At 44.4% G+C, this 14,672-nt stretch overlaps 1 long non-coding RNA gene across 1 annotated transcript; it reads left to right on the top strand.

Annotated features, from left to right (window-relative positions):
* The first annotated feature begins 1,015 nt into the window (after positions 1-1,015).
* On the top strand, positions 1,016-9,635 carry LOC140907603 (uncharacterized). Its single transcript, XR_012157550.1, has 3 exons — positions 1,016-1,349; positions 3,204-3,365; positions 9,035-9,635. It is a non-coding gene; the product is annotated as an uncharacterized lncRNA (long non-coding RNA).
* The last annotated feature ends 5,037 nt before the right edge of the window (positions 9,636-14,672 follow it).

Here is a 14,672-nt window from a genome sequence, read left to right as displayed (position 1 = left end):
TTAGTATTTTATGTTGTTCTTCCCCTTCTCAGCACATAAAGCATGTCACAGATAAGCTGACAGGTGAGGTCACTAGACTGATGCAGCCACTGCTACTCATGTTGATTTTAGAAAAGATCAGTTGTTCACCTTCCAACAATTCAAGGCTTTTTTTCAGTCTTGGATCACATAGAAGATCCTGCCATTTAGCTCCTTCCATATAAACAGAGCAGTGTTCTGTTCAAGACATGCCTGCCCTGTTCTCCAAGCCTCAGCCTTGATATATAATCATGGGACACCACACTAGAACTCTCCAAGAGAGTACTTCAGATGACAAAGCCTGGGACCCCTTCTTTGAAACAGGTTCACTAAGACAATCTAGATTCAACCCTATCTGCAAAGGGCAGAGTCACTTTCTTGTTTTAGGCTCTTTGACAATGCAGTTATCCATTTGTCCTTCAAGTTTTATTTGCTTTGTTCCTTAAATAGTGTGGCAAGGCAATGACTCACCGCTGCAGCACCTCCTACTGGTTGTCCAGGGAATTAGCTCTTTTCAGCCAGAAGCACCCTCTGCCAGTTGGTGTCCTGCCTGCCGCTTGCCCTGTGCCCCTCCCGGTCCCCTTCTAGATTAGAGTTCTTCCCCCTGGCAGTACCCCCTCAGTCTGGGTCTCCCCTCCCTGGGGGAACCCCCACCCTCCCTCAGTATAGGGAGTCACCATCTAGCCCCTGTTCACTGGGGCAGACTGCAGTATATAAGCCACTCATCACAGGCAAGGGGGGTTTAGACCTGCTGCCTTTGCCTACCCCCTGCAACTCCAGTATCTATTTGACCTTACGCTAGGCCAAGGGAGTTTCTAGGCCAGCGCTCCCCAGTTCCTCTAGCCTTCCCCCAACCCTGCTCCACCGTAAGTACCTAGGTACACTCCCCAGCAGCCAGGCCCTTCTCCCTCTAAAGGCAGGGAAAGAGTATCCTTCCTAGCTTCTGGCCCATTGCCCTCTTATAAGGGCCAGCTGGGCCTTAATTAAGCTGGCCACAGCTGTACTCAGCTACTCACTCAGCTTCCCCCAGCTGTTCTCACTCCTCTTCCTCACTGCAGCCCTCTCCAGGCCTGCTTTAACTCTTCAGGGCCAGAGCAGGGTAACAACCCTGCTACAAATGGCAATATCATGTTGAGTCCTTTCAAAAAAACACTGAGCATTTTATTAATTATTTGATGCTGGCTGTTCCGGTGTATCCATATTCCATCCACAGACAATGCTATGCAGTGAAATTCTAGTTTCTGATGTGGAAGGATTTAGGATTGAAATGTATGTCGGAGATCTGGATGTCTAGCAATGAGACACAGAGACTCATCTATAGTCTGGCTCAGGTAGGTAAAGATCAAAAGTTTTTATTATCTGAGGGCTGTTTGGTAACTAACACAAAATAAATTGATAAGCATCATTAAAAAAAATCTTAACAGTCAGTACCTTGAATGGCAGTTTCAAAAAAACTAAGAATTTAAGGAATCAACTACCACAGAGAGTGAACAACCTCTGACCAATAGAGGTGGTCTTATCACTCTTAGACCATGTCTACACTAGCAAACTTGCAGCAGCACAGCTGTACTGATGCAGCTGCACAGTTGTAAGATCACTGGTATTGCTGCTCTATGCTCATGGGAGAAAACTCTCCCGACAACATAATAAAACCACCTCAATGAGCGACAGTAACTATGTTAGTGGGAGAAATTCTCCCACCAACATAGCATTGTGTACATGTGTTTTTTCACACCCCTGAGTGACACAAGTTTTGCTGACATAAGTGGTAGTGTAGACATGGCCTTAGTCGAATTAGAGAGAGAGACACACACAAACGATCGGAAGCAGATGGAAGCCAGCAAGGAAAGCCAGCAAGGGAAGCCAAAGAGGAGCTGCTGGAGAGAAGTTAGAAAAGCTGCTGCAGAGAAAAAGAGAAGAAAACTGGAGTGGCTGACCAGGAGCTGAGCAGCAACAGTGATCAAAAGAAAAATACCAAGAATTTATAAGGCAGCACCAGTGATTTCAAAAGGATGCCAACAGATTTGTAAAGTAAGCTTGACAGTTTTAATTTTTATTGTAGTATAGTTTAGCATAGTATTTAATATGTGTAACACTGATGGACCCAGTCTTCGGAGGGTGGGATTGAACCTGGGGCCTCTGGAACTTAATATAAGAGCCTCTACAGCATAAGCTAAAAGCCAACTGTCTTGTAGTTAAGGCTGTAGAGCAGACTCATTAATCTCTCTCTCTAAGTGCTGGCAGTGCCACTAGATGGGACAGAACACCACACCCAGGAGGGTGTGTGTGTGTGTGTTTTAATTCGTATTTTACTTACGGAATTTTTAAAGCAAATTTAAGAACTGCTGTCAGCAATTTGTTACAAACTGGCTACTTGTAACAAAGTGCTTTGCTTAGAATCATTTAAACTATTTGCAACAAGAGATTGTGTTTCAGGGATTTTGTGCTTTGTTTAGGATTTTTAAGATACAGTGTATTAGGGATTATTAGTTACATTAATAAAAGATACTTTGTTTTGGAAAGAATACTGCCTGTGTCAATTACTTTATCGGAAGGTTATATCCATGTCCTTTAGTGTTTCCTTAACAACCCTAGAAACTTCTACCTCGGGAAGGACAGACTAAGGGGGTAATAGAAAGGTTAATATAGTGGTGTTCCATAATCTATTTTTGGGGTAACAGTCTCTCTAGTTCAGGGCTGAACCAGATGTACTACTACTGGATGTCTGCTCTGTGGACAATGTAGTCAGTTTTCAAGGCTACCAATTTGGCACTTTTCATAAATAATAATTTTACCTGACCTTTCTTTCCCTCAGACAAAAACAAAAACAAAACAACAACAAAAAAGCAAACATTTGTGATAACCACCCATAGTTCTTCCGGGTTGCTAAATATGCAATGTCGGTAGAACAATGAACAAGATACAGTATCATTATCTACTCTGCAAACAAACAAGCTGTGACTAGCTGGACTAAATATAGACATAATTAGAGTCTGGATCAGATCTGCTGGTAGACATAAGGGCACAAAAAAATACCATCTCACCCAAATGGAAAATACTTAGCATAACAAAGGAATGGACATCACATAACATAGATCAGGCAAACCAATCCATTTACACCTAGCTGCATGTTGGTTATTGTTGTTTATTCTTTACAATACTCTCTCTCTCTCTTTTTTTTTAAGCTATAAACAATAGGACTACATGGCTTTCATTTTTCATCTAAGGGACAATGCCCAGCCTCCATTTTGCAACTGACCAGTGAATAAAAAAGGAAAAAGTTATGTATAGTTCCATGACTTTCCAGATTCATGGGGAATGTTCGTTTTTTGAATTCACTGAAAGATGTAAGTACTAATACAAATAATAAGACATTTTCATTCATGCACAATGGCGCCACAATCCATAACCCACAATGACTCTCCAGCATGACTCTTCAGCAATTCTGTGGGTCATTGGGTTCCTGTGTTTGTTTCAGTACTAGTCTGCATGTACATGTGACAAAGTGTACACATCTAGTGCTAGCGTGTTTTGGTATCCAAGCAGAAAGACATTAAGGGAAAACCTATACATGTCCACACTCAGAATATGTATCTATGATCTGTGATGATATGTATGATCCAAAAAAACATTGGTGTTAGGTCTAATTCAATCCTTCTGGTTTTGACTAATAACTATTAGTGAACATCTTGTTTTCCTTTAATTTAGAAAAAAATCCACATACTCTTAAATTCTATAACATTTTTCCATAAAAGACTGGAAATTAATAGGTTTAATATGGTTCTATAGAAATTACTCTATAAACCTATCAGTCCAATTTCTCATCTTGTGTAAATCAGCATCACTCTGTTGAAATTAGGAGGACCTAATTAATTGAACATATTAACATGGAATCTTAATATGTCTGAATCTGTATACAGGATCCTGAAAGTACAAACATAGGACAAGATTTTCAAAAGTGTTTAATAATCTCGCATGCCTCAATTTTTGAGTGGACAACTTGAAAAAAAATCTTAAGAGTGCTTTGTTTTCCCTCAGTACTTTTTGAAAATCAGGACCCAGGCTCAAATTTGACACCCAAGTACTGAGGCAACCCAAATCACTACACACTTTTGAAAATCTTGGCCACAGAAACTGCTACAAAAGACAAATGAGTGCTGTGTTCTGATTCCTCCTCCACATCCCACTATATATATATAAAAAACATGCTTCTCTTCATTCAAAGTTACTCTTGTAATGGGGAAAGACTTGATGTGTATTCAACAAGTGTGGTTTACGTGATCATTAGGAGGCACGTATATTGTAGCTGATCTCTGTAACTAGTGAATACTTGATTTTTATTTTTTTAATAAAGAAAAAATTGACATTCAGTAGTCAGTTATTTAGTTTCTCGGGTGTCATTGTGTGTGAAACAAATGGGCCCAAAGAAAGATTTAGTACATCAGAGTTATTTTGTCGAGTTAGAGATTTTGAAATGGGATTATGTATCATTACAAAGTATCCATACTGGCCACAATCTTGCATCTTGTTCCACACAGGCAAACTACCATGTCTTTACACTGCATGGGTGAGATCAGTACATGTGGAGCAGAGTGTAGGATCAGGGACTTTGTTTGTGGTTTTTACTGTTCCACTCAAATTAGAGTTTTTCAATTACACTGATGAATTATTTGTCAAGCTGCCTTGTGTTACACCTAAAGATCCTGAGTTTGTTTTAATTTTTACTCATTTTCAATGTTTATATTTTGCAACTAGTGTCTTCCAGTTTTATTTTTTTAATATCATTTTTGGAGTTTATTTGAATTGTAACAGCAAACATTTGAGCAATAAACAGAAATAAAATAGAATTAAAAAAAAAAAGAAAGAAGAAAACCTTGGGAGATGTTTAAAATAGCCTCATATCCTTTTTCACATCCTACATTCCTACACTGGGATCATCACATACACAAAAGCATCTTACCATATTGCTGTTATGCAAGAAGTGAGAGTTCAAAGAGGAAGAGGTACAGGGTTGTAATTACAATGGAGAGCAGAGATGGCAAATAGGATGAATTCTACTGGATGACCTTCTAAAAGAATATTGCCCTTTCCTGTTTTTTGTTTGTTTTGTTTTTTTTTGTAGGGCTTGCTTTTAAAAACGGATGCTTGTAAAATTTAGGTCTCTCTATTGGCTTTGGTTTAAAATGAAAACTGAACTCCTTAGTGTGGCAAGGCACCTTCTCAGTCTCACCAGCCTCAGCTATTTGTAGCCTTAGTGAGACAAGCTTCGGGTAAAACAGTCCCTCTTGGCTGCACGGGGGCAGCCCGCTCCTTCTCTCAGCCAGTCTTTTTAGGCTTGTTTTTCTCCCTTATGGGAGGGAATGCAGTCTCCCCACCTGGTGAGTCTTGCTACTCCTCACCTACTGGCAGCTCAACTTCCCCCTCCTTTCTCCAACAGGGGATGATTTAAAAAGGTCTTCGGCAGCCCTTAGTTGGAATCAGCTGATCCTAATTGACCTCAGGTAACTCTCTCTCAGCTGATCCTAACTGATCTCTGGTAACCCCGCTCAGCTGAATCTGATTGCCCTGTAGTCACCCCTCCTCAGTTGATAGGGAGGAGGACCTTTTACCCTTCTGGGACTGTTTTCTACCCTGCCCTTGCAGCTGTCTGTCCTGAGTTTATCACATTAGTTACAGACCATATCACAGTCAAAATATTGTAGAATGGACTAAATTACAAGCCCCTTTGCTTCTCTACAATCAGGCTCCCCAGCAGGGTTGCTGACCATCAGTTGGCTTGGCTGAGTACAAAAAGAAGTGTGGAGTGGCTCCATGGATACTGCACAGATGGCTGTTGCAGATCCACTCAGGCTGGAGATGGTACACAGATGATATTCAGACAATGAAATCTAAAAAAAAATGCTATTCTTTCAACATGTTACTGTACAATGTATCTTTTAAATTTCACAAATATAATAAACTCACCACCCTGCTTTGTCCTTGAAGTTTAAGACTATTGATATGCAGCACATGGGCCCAATTCTCTTCTGCTCTGCAAGTTGAGTGGGTCAGAGGCCCAAGGCCAGAGCCAAAGGTAAACCACAATCATAAGCCAGAGGTGGAGCCAGGGATCAGTACCAGAGAGACAGAAGTCGAATGTCAGAACCAGAGGGTCAATCAGAGTCATAAGCCAGAGCCAAGGATAGGGTTGCCAACCCTCTCACTTTCACCAGGAGTCTCCTGGAATCAAGCTCTCTCTCCCGGAGGCTACTTTAGCCAAACCGGGAGATTTTGGGTGCTAATAGTCTGGCACGGCAGTGGAGCTAAGGCAGGCTTCCTTACTTGCCATGGCTCTGCGCCGCTCCCAGAAGTGGCCAGCACCATTCCTGTAGCCCCTGTGGGGTGGGGCTAGGGGGTTTCTGCACACTGCCCCGACCCAAAGTGCTGACTCTGCAGCTCCCATTGGCTAGGAACTGTGACCAGTGGGAGCTGTGGGGGCGGTGCCTGAGGACATCAGCACACAGAGACCCCCTGACTCCCCCACCTAGGAGCTGCTGCCAGAGTGATGTGCTGGTTGCTTTTGGGAGCTGCCCGAGGAAAGCGCCAATCTCCTGATGCCCATCCTGTACCCCAACCCCCTGCCCCAGCCCAGAGCCCACACCCAAACTTCCTCCCAGAATCTGCACCCCACACTCCAACTCTCTGCCCCAGCCCAGAGCCTGGACCCAAACTTCCTCCAAGAACCTGCACCCCCTCCTGCACCCAGACTCCCTCCCAGAGCCCGCCCCCCACACCCCAACCCCCTGACCCAGCCCAGAGCCTGGACCCAAAGTTCCTCCCAGAGCCTGTGCCCCGCACCCCTTCCCACACCCCAACCCCCTGCCCTGGTGAACGTGAGGGAGGGGCGGGGGGAGAGCGAGCAATGGAGGGAAGTAGGATGGAGTGAGCGGGGGCAGGGCCTCAGAGAAGGGGTGGGACATGGGCGGGGCCTTGGGGCAGGGGTGGGGCAAGTGTCTTTGGGTTTGCGTGATCAGACAGTTGGCAACCCTAGCCCCGGGTCAAAGCCAGAAGTCTAAAGCCGGAGGGGAACAGAAGAGCAGGAGCAGAGGCTGGAAGGCGGCACTGGAGCAAAACAGGAGCTGGAGCAGAGCAGGGGCAGTTGTAGGCAGGGCACACAGTGAGCGGCCCCTGGCCTGCCACAGAGGGCACGCTGATAAGCCAGTCAGGGGCAGTGGCCACTCTTTTAGTTCCAAGGCCCTGCAGCTGGGCTCTACATATCAATGGTCTTAAACTTCAAGGACAAAGCAGGGTGGTGAGTTTATTATATTTGTGAAATTTAAAAGATACATTGTACAGTAACATGTTGAACGAATAGCAGGTTTTTTTTTTCAGATTTCATTGTCTGAAGACCATCTGTGTACCATCTCCAGCCTGAGTGGATCTGCAACAGCCATCTGTGCAGTATCCATGGAGCCACTCCACACTCTTTTTTGTACTCAGCCAAGCCAGCTGATAGTCAGTAACCCTGCTGGGGAGCCTGATTGGTTGCCTAGCAGCAAAGGTAGTCAGGGAGCAGGCCAGCAGCTAGTCCTAACTGGTATGGTCCCTGACATTATCAATTGCTATCAGATGCCTGGATATAATTCTTCTTCATAATAAATATAGAAATATAGCACTGGAAGGAACTGCAAGAGGTCATCTAGTCCATCTGCCTGTGCTAATGCAGGATTAAGTGTATCTAGAGCAGTGGTTTCCAAACTTCTTCTGCCGCTTGTACAGGGAAAGCCCCTGCTGGGCCAGGTCAGTTTGTTTACCTGCCGTGTCCGCAGGTTCGGCCGATCGCCGCTCCCACTAGCCACGGTTCACTGCTCCAGGCCAAGGGGAGCTGCTGGAAGCGGCGGCCAGTATGTCCCTCGGCTTATGCCGCTTCCAGCAGCTCCCATTGGCCTGGAGCAGTGAACCATGGCCAGTGGGAGCCACGATCGGCTGAACCTGCAGACGCGGCAGGTAAACAAACCGGCCAGGTCCGGCAGGAGCTTTCCCTGCACAAGTGGTGGAATAAGTTTGGGAACCACTGATCTAGAGCATCGTAGCATGAATCAAAACACAGGAAATGTTAAAACTGATCTTTACCAAGTTGAAAAAAATGCACAGATATCAATGGATCCAAGAAAAAAAATTGCATTATAGTATAATTATATGATGTTTCTGAGCTACCTGCTCTTGTTCCACCACATACACATAATGGGCTCCAAAGTTGCTGCTTCAAAACTGAACATGAAGACTTGACACACCCTCAAAAAAGAAAGCAAGCATTGGTGCAGCCTTGCAACAATCTAATGGAAAGAACAGTAGAGATAGAAAAGTAAGGTCCAGAATACTCTTACATCAGACTATTACAGGTGGAAACACAGGTGAACATAAGGAAAACGTAATACACTGATGTGGCTATTTTTGCACTAAAATTACAATAGCTCTGCTAAAGTACCTGCAGTTGCATTCTGGTGATCTCCAGTTTATTTTAATTATTGTCAGGACATGACACTTAGAAATAAAGGTTACCTGCTGTGGTAGTATGGAATTTTTTAAAAATACAGGCCATCATACCCAAGAGGGAACAACAACTTGATTCGATTTTTGTTAGCAAAATATTGCTGCTAGATGGCTAAATAAATGACAGTTCACGACCCTAATACAGGCTTTGCATTGTGTGTCTTTTCTCCTTTTTTTTTGACATCTTCAGTTCCTTCTGTCCTAAAACTTCTCTCTTTTTTCATGTTTTGTTTTTTCTTTTCCCCTTTTTTTCCCCTCCTTGTGTCTTTCCCTTTCTTACATCGACATGTTAATTTCCTGATGGTTTTCTATCAGTGGGATCAAAAGCAGAATTTGGGTCAATATTTTTAATACGCCATAGCAGCATCCCCTTTCTTTTGAGATGTTCCTTTCCCCCTTATCCGTTGCATCTTCCCTTATACGTTGTTCCCCTTAATGATTCTCTCTCCTTGTTTACCTCTTTTTCTCCCTGTCTGAATGATAGGGCTAAGTCCACCACCAAGCAGATGTGTTGAGAAGAGATGACCTTGTCAAAGAGTACCTGCCGTGGGACACCTGCAGTACTTTATAGGCATTCCAAGCACCAATATTGGCATTCATAGATTAATATTGTTCTACAGATTTTTATAGTTACTTGAAGAATTCTCAACACTTCTGTCATAAATATCAAGGGAAGGGTAACCACCTTTCTGTATACAGTGCTATAAAATCCCTCCTGGCCAGAGGCAAAACCCTTTCACCTGTAAAGGGTTAAGAAGCTAAGGTAACCTCGCTGGCACCTGACCCAAAATGACCAATGAGGGGACAAGATACTTTCAAATCTGGAGGCAGGGGGGAGGAAACAAAGGGTTCTGTCTGTCTGTGTGATGCTTTTGCCGGGAACAGATCAGAAATGCAAGCCTTAACTTCCTGTTAAGTTAGTAAGTAACCTAGCTAGAAAATGCGTTAGATTTTCTTTTGTTTAATGGTTGGTAAAATAAGCTGTGCTGGAGGGAATGTATATTCCTGTTTTTGTATCTTTTTGTAACTTAAGGTTTTGCCTAGAGGGATTCTCTATGTTTTGAATCTGATTACCCTGTAAGGTATTTACCATCCTGATTTTACAGAGGTGATTCTTTTACCTTTTCTTTAATTAAAATTCTTCTTTTAAGAACCTGATTGATTTTTCATTGTTCTTAAGATCCAAGGGTTTGGGTCTGTGTTCACCTGTACCAATTGGTGAGGATTATTCTCAAGCCTTCCCCAGGAAAGGGGGTGTAGGGCTTGGGGATATATTTTGGGGGAAGACGTCTCCAACTGGTCTCTTTCCCTGTTCTTTGCTTAAAACACTTGGTGGTGGCAGCATACTGTTCAAGGACAAGGCAAAGTTTGTACCTTGGGGAAGTTTTTAACCTAAGCTGGTAAGAATAAGCTTAGGGGGTCTTTCATGCAGGTCCCCACATCTGTACCCTAGAGTTCAGAGTGGGGAAGGAACCTTGACAACTTCCATGGCTGTTTTTAAATACAAATACTTTAACTGAAGACAGTAACCCATGAAATATCATCTCACTAAATTTTTGGAAGAATAAGGCTTGGAGCTCAACCTGTTTCCATAATATAGTGAATTGTTACACTGCCATCTAGTGGTAGTATGCCATAATAGCCAGACAATTATATCCTACTATAGTTGCAGTATTTTTATTCTGATGTGTGTACTAATGAAGTATTACTTATTAGTTAGAATAAGACTGCCCTGCTGTCTTTTCTGTCAAACTTACAGCTCATGGACTTGACAGAAGGATCTGAATGGTAATTATATAACAAGGAGAACAATATTTTGTCCTTTCCTTGTATTTATTAAATCAATTTTATATTAACAAAGACAACTCAATTCCTAGTAAATATCAGAATTAACAAAGATTATATGTGACTTTTCACATATAATGAGAAGGATGACTAAATATAAGGAGCCAAAAAATTGGACAACTATTTTCTGCTAGCAGAGCATCAAACTAAATAGTACAACAATACCTGGGGAAAGACAAACAATATGAAAACAAACAATTTAGTGAAATATCAAGTAGGAATTTTTTTTCTTACAAAACAAACCCCAACTAGGAATTTCAATGCATAAATGAGGGTGTAAATGCATAAAAGTTAAGAAATTAAAAATGATTGTTTCCACTGCATCTACTACCGAGCCACATTCCACCATACATACTGTATTAAAGCAATAATATAATTATAAATATAGTTCTGAAGTGCCAAACATTACATTGGTATAACAGCAGCAAATAATGGTTGCTGTGGTAGAATTTCTGAATTTTCTGATGGGTTTGCTTTTAAATCCTCAAACTCAGCATTGCACTGATATACTTGTAGCAGTACATGATAAATTGGTTTGAAGGTGTTTACAGTGTGCACTGTATATTTTCTGGGCAAAATACCATTCCCAGTGAAAATGTAAATTTTGCCATTGACTTCAATGTGATCAGGATCTGGCCTTATATAGACATAGACCTCCATCCTGGAATTCACAACACTCAGGTGGACTGTTGTTGCCCACACATCACCCCATGAAGTTCACTGTGGGCCTGTGAAGGCACAAAAATCCACCCATGTGCAAGAAGCTGCAGAATCAGGGCCATAGTCCTTTCCATATATAAAAAAGTAAGATGTAAATTGTAAAATAACTCCAAATAATCTCAGCATGTGCACAGTTCATAGTAGTGAACGTTTCCTGCCTTTGTCATAGTTACTATTTGTAATCATAGTTACTATTAACTGTTTCTGTTATCCCTAGCTGAAAAACACAAGTAACCAGTGATGTAGACAGGCATATATTCATCCCTCCAGCATTCAGAAGTCACAAACAGATAGACTGTGGTCCAGCTTGTGTGACTTACTACCTTTCACCAGCTATTCCGACCAGAGTTATCCTTAATTCTTCCCTGTAGTGACGCCGCGGGGGGAGAAACAACCAAAAAATTCTAATGTGCCTTTCAAAGTCAGTTTACTCTAATTACAGATTGCAAATGTAACACTTGTTGGTGGGCGCGATAGAACCTGTGACCTCTGGTAGCTATATGCATGAGCCACTACTGCATGAGCTAAAAGCAAACTGGCTATTACCTAAGGCTGTAGAGCAGACTCATTAATCTCTCTCTCTAAGTGGCCTCGGTGCCACTAGATGGGACAGAACAGCACACCCAGGCGATGTGTGGGTTACACAAACACTAAAATCCCTTAATCATGATCATATGGATATCGCATGACATCCCTACAAGGCAAAGTTAAGTTGTCTGGGGGCTTGAACTATGGATTTCCATACCTTAACATGTCTGGATTTCTTTTAAGTAATCTTAACTCTGAAAGTCCTGGGTTTGTAATGCTTGGTTTAGGATAATTACAACATCCCTGTAATTATTTTTACCCTTAAATTACTGACACATACTCTCAATCTTAACTCCATTTTAATGCACTTTTGTCTTGGAATAATAATAATAATACTGCTGCTGCTGTTGGCTAGTGAGAATTAAAATTTTTACTGCTCGTTTTGTAGCTGCACAGCATGTCGAGAATCAGTCTCATAATTATAACTTCTAATAATTAGCAACTGTTCCTGTGTGCTTTATCCAGGGCATTTACATTATTTGCCTCCTCTGCCAGCTGCAGTGACAGGAAGTCAAGAAAGACACAGAGGGCCTACAGACTGCTGGCAGGCAATTATATATAATAAGGTGCTACAGAAAGCACAGCACAGCAGGTGCAGTCCAAGGAGGAAGAGGCAAAACGCTGGGGTTGGCACAGAGTAGGGAAGAAAATCTGGAATATGAACTAGTAGCACACAAGGCCTGACCCAGAAAAATATGCAAGGTCAAGGAGGAGTAAAACCTTTACCTAGCAAGAAGCTGCAGCTTAGACAGAAACAGGCTGCGGGGAGTAAGTGATTGGAAGTGAATCCCGGAAACCATCTTCTATAAAAGGTATTTACATAGTCTTTTAAAACAGGCAGCTATGTTTGTATAGTGCCTTTCAGCCTGAAGGATCCCGAAGCACTTCACATGCCCTCACACCACTGACACACAGCCCAGTGCACAAACTAGGAGGCAATAGTTGTATAATAGGGTGCAGGGAATGAGTACCTATTGACGTCCCAGCGGGGTGGGTGGGCACAAGCCCGCACACATCTGAATGTCCCTCCCCCAGTCTAAGGGAAGGAGCGACTGGACCCAGGGCTCAAGCAAGTTCGGGGGGCAACAAATATTGAAAACAAGCACAAGCGTGAGTGTCACAGGGTCAAAATCAGGCAGGCAGAAGGTGACACCGAGCAGAGAACCCCGGACAGCGTCCCCTCCTCCTTGAAGGTGTGCAGGGAGCCAGTGGACACAGCCCAGAAGAACTCTGCCCTGACACATGATCTATAGGGCCTATTTATGTTCCTCCCTCAGTCTCAGAGCACCTCCCTGTCCAGCATCCTCCTCCTGGTATGGCGGATGGCCACCTTGGCCAGTGCCAGGAGGAGGTTGATGAGGAGTTCTCGCAAATTCGTGGGGCCATGGATGGAGTTTACATATATTAGGAGGTGTGGGGGAAAGTGCAGCCAGAATTGAATGAGAAGATTCTAGAGGAGCTGGAAAAGGGGCTGCAACCTGGCACATTCTATATAAATGTGCACCAGGGTCTCCCTCACGCCGCAGAAGTGGTCAGTGTCCAGAAGCGGTGGGGTGAACCACGCCAAGTACATGCCCATGCTCATGGCTCCATGAAGGAGCCACCAACTAATATCCCTAGTGGGCCAAGGTGGAATACAGGCTGGCCCACTGGGGCTCCTCACCCTCCACAGGTAGTAGGAGGTCCCAACACTTGGTGTCGGGGTGGGACACAAGGGTGAGGAAATGAAAGTTATGGAGTATGAACATATACAGCTGTGTCCTAGGCATGGTTTGGAAATGAACCAGCTGCAGCTCACGCAGCTGGCTTGGGTTATGCTGGGGAGTGGCCAGGGGGCTCGCAGGACTGCTGACAAAGTACAGAGGGCCAGGGGCATGCAGGGAGCACCCTCCCACAGAACCCAATCATGAAGGCCTAAGGGGAGGGCAGCCTTGAGTATGCGCTGGGGGACATGATGGGTGGGGAGCCCCATGCACTGGCCAAGCACCAGGGGATCCACCCAGTCCCCCTAGTCATCGTTCAGGAAGTCTATGGTCCTGGTGGTATCTGCCAGGACCAACCTCCAGCATACTGAGGACTCCGCCACCTGCACACCAAGGTGGGGGTTGTGTGAGAGGGGCTCTGTGAGGAGATCTTCCCCCTTGGTACCCACCACAGACCTGGTCACCGAGACCAGCTTCCAGGTCTGGAGGAGGTCCTGGTAGAAGACTGGAGCTCAGAGAGGTCTTGCAGAAGATCCCTTGAATGGAGGTAAAAGAGCTGCCAGTTGTACCAGAGCCCTCAGAGGTGGTGGAGGAAGGCATGTGCCAGCATGCTCCATGCCGGACTTCCTGCACCATAAAGGAGTTTCTGCAAGGCCTGGAAGTGGACGACATGGACCCGACTGCAGAGGCAGAGCAGGCCCTGTCCCCCCTTCTTCAGGGGATGATTCAGAACCCCTGCAGATACCAATTGCAGCCCCAGCCAAAAGAACTCCAGAGTTAACCTCTGGAAGCAGGCCAAGGTACCCAGGGCTTTGAGCCGGTGCCAAAGCATGGACCCAGCTGGTTAAGCTCCACTATAGGTGCTGCAACTCAGGGTGCGGGCGGTGCTGCAGCCTCCCCTGGCTTGAAGTGGTTTCTATTATATACCGGATTTACAGTTTGGTTCAATGGCTCTCAGCGCTCCCACTCTACAAATTGTTCCAGCACCTCTGAGCTCCAGTGCCCTCTCCCGCAGGGAAAGGCACCAGAGCAGTCCTGTCCACCTCCACAACCACTTAGTCACCCTGCCCTCCAAATCATGCCAGTTCTCTGGTGGGGAGAGATGGATGACGGAAAGGTAAATGCCCAGATAGAGCAGCAGATCCGTGCTCCACCAGATGGCCTAGAGCACAGGTGGGAGGGACCTGCCTGCCACCTGTCCCAGACCATCAGGCCAGAGCTCTTGACCCAGTTGACCAGGCAGAGGAGGCTGCCAAGTAGACAGCT

Source organism: Lepidochelys kempii, chromosome 2 (genome assembly GCF_965140265.1).
Source record: "Lepidochelys kempii isolate rLepKem1 chromosome 2, rLepKem1.hap2, whole genome shotgun sequence".
Lineage (NCBI taxonomy): Eukaryota > Metazoa > Chordata > Testudines > Cheloniidae > Lepidochelys > Lepidochelys kempii.
Note: the sequence above shows the minus strand (reverse complement) of the source record. Positions and strands in the feature narration are given on the sequence as shown.